Below are 3,062 nucleotides of genomic sequence, written 5' to 3'. Positions count from 1 at the left end.
AAAAAAAAACAAAAAAAAAAACACATTGTTGTTGATTCTAACTCAGAGTGATCCCACGTGTACATAGTAGAATTCCTCCATAGGGTTTTCCAGGCTCTGACTTTTAGGAAGCCAATAACCAGATCTGTCTTCTGAAGTGCCTCTGAGTAGGTTCAAACCACCAACCTTTTGTCTAGTAGCAGAGTGCTTAAATGTTTGTTTCACCCACTTCAAGATATCACCTTCAGGCAAAAATCATTACTCAGAGATACATGTTCAATAAACAGGAAGGTAAAATAGTCCTAAGTTTGCCTGTGCTTAATAACAGAACAAAAGTGATTTTATGTGGAAGGCACACACAAATCTCAATAAATATCAAAGGATTAAAAATCATTCTACAAATTGTTCTATAGATCAATGACAAAAACAAACTAGAAAAATCCTCATATGTTAGAAAATTACGAAGCACATTTCAATGAAGAAATTTCAATGCAAGTTAGAAAATACTTTAACTGAGTAATACTAAAATAAGCCATATCAGAGCTTGTGGGGATGCAGTTAAAATCCTATTTACAGAGAAATTTGTAATCTCAAAGGCAGATAGTAGAGAGAAGGATGAAAACCAGAAAACTAAGGACTTATGTCAAGAAATTATAAAAAGAACAACACACTAAACATAAAAATAATAGAAAAGGAAATAATAATAAATAAAAGCAGCAAATAATGAAATGGAAAACAAGCATGCATTAAAGAGGATCAATTAAGCAAAAAAAAAAGGTTCTTTGGAAAGCCTTACAAAATCAATAAGATCTTGGCAAGTCTGACCAAGCAAACAAATAAAGACAATGAAAATCATAATGTCAGGAATAAAAATATCTTGAAAAAGAATACAGCTAAGGACTTTGTACTACAAATATCAATAGCTATTATAAAAGTATAACAATACAAACAAACTTAATAAACCATAAGTCTTTTAAAGATTTAACTGAAGACAATTTGCATTACATAATCCAAAGAAAAATTTACCTTGAGTTCAGTATCAAAAAGTTAATCCTTTCCAATAGATAAATTTATATACCGTCTTTCAGGAAGGGAAATTACACTATGTTTCGTGCTCAAGTGTAATAAGGAAGAAATCGTAAGTACTTCAAAACACCTCACTCCGCTCCCTTTCACATGCTTTTCATTTCTAAGGTATTAAGTTATTGTAAGCTACCTCAAGTGCTTTTTAAATATTAAATAAATAAATGACAAACATGTGCCTTCAGTGCTTCAAAACCATTATCCCTGTTGGTTTATCACCGTGGGCAAAAGAAACAGCTAATTCCAAAGAAAGCCAGAATCTAATTATGTTAAAATTATATTGGTAGTTCCTGATGAATCAGACATATTTACTTGATCAAGTCTTTCTCCAGCTTTCCCAAGATTCTGTAGGCTTCTTCCATTATCCTAACAGTACGTATCAATTACAACACAGCCTTGGTCCCCCAAAGCATTGGCTTGATGAAAAATAGCAAAAGATTTAGTGCAGTACATCCCTGGAAGAATCTGCTATGAAAAAGGGACATCTTTTTTTCAAAGTTATACATGATAACTTTCCACAGATCCATCTTTGTTGTTGTTGTTGTTGTTGGTAAGTGCTGTAGAGTCCATTCCAACTCATAGTGACTCTGTATCGGGTTTCCAAGGAGCAGCTGGGGGGTTTGAACTGCTGACCTTGTGGTCTGCAGTCCAGTGCTGATTCACGACACCTCATCAAGAGTCCATCATTAGAGGCTGTTTAATGAATATTATGTAGTTCCTTGCCATTCCTAAAAGGTTCCAGCAAACAATAACACGTTATTTGACAAACTAGGCTTGTCTGAAATAAGACAGTTAGGGGACTTGTTCAATTTCTGTAGACTTTATTGCTGACCTAAAAAAATTCTAGCAGTAATAATTACTCATTGCTTCTTTCCTATGCATATTTCCTGTCCCCACATTAAAAAGGAAACTGCTTAGAACACCTTGAGTTAAATGCCCTCTGCTTGCTTTTATTATCTTTTGGTTTTGGAGCAAAGTAAAGAAACATAATATTAAAGAGTCATTTGTGATTTGGACTTTTATTCTTTAATCATTTTCCTATTATGTTGGGGATATGAATTCAGAAGCAGTTTGAATAAAAGGATTTAGAATGCAGAAAACAAGCATTCTGATTAAAAGCTGACGCAATCTATATAGAATATGGATTTCCAAAAAAAAAATATACACGACTATTTCTTGTATTATTATACGTGAGCTTAAAAGTTACCTAAAATTTTGCACTCTGTCAATTAATTTTTATTAATTGCATATACTAAAAGCAACTATATTTTTTCAAGCAGACTAGGGTAAGGAGTACATGACTACTAAACAGAATAAATTTAAATGGCATTAAAATGCGATACTGGTCTCATTATTACCATATTCTGACAGCAGAACATATGCTCTTGCCAAAACTAGTCTCTCTGCTACCGGGACATTAAAGAAAGCTCTGTTTTGCCTTGTCTCTGGGCTCACCAAAGCTATGAAAATAACAAGGCTTCATTCTCTCTGCAAAAGCAATACAACGTATCACCTGGTCTCCAGGGATTGTCTCCCAAGGTGCATCTTCTTTGTTATGGTTCGGTACTGTTGAGTTGATCCTGACTCATAGTGATACTATGCACACAAGAAAGAAACATTGCCCATTCCTTCACCAGCCTCACAATTAAGTCTGAGCCCATTGTAGCTGTCACTATGTCAGTCCTTCTTATTGGGGGTCTTCCTCTTTTCTGTTGACTCTCTACTTTACACAGCATGATATCCTCCAATAACCGGTCACCACTGACAACAGGAGATGAAGTCTCCCATCCTGATTTCTAAGGACTATTCTGGCTGTACTTCTTTCAAGACACATTTGTTTGCTCTTCTGAAAGTTCACGGTACTTTCAATATTCTTTACCAACATCCTAATTTAATAGATCGATCCTTCTTCAGTCTTCTTTTTTCATTGTTCAACTTTCACATTCATATGGGGTAACTAAAATATTACAGCTTGGGTCAGGCAGACCTAGCCCTCAAAG

This window comes from Chrysochloris asiatica, unplaced genomic scaffold (genome assembly GCF_000296735.1).
Source record: "Chrysochloris asiatica unplaced genomic scaffold, ChrAsi1.0 scaffold00008, whole genome shotgun sequence".
In the NCBI taxonomy this organism is placed as follows: domain Eukaryota; kingdom Metazoa; phylum Chordata; class Mammalia; order Afrosoricida; family Chrysochloridae; genus Chrysochloris; species Chrysochloris asiatica.
Note: the sequence above shows the minus strand (reverse complement) of the source record.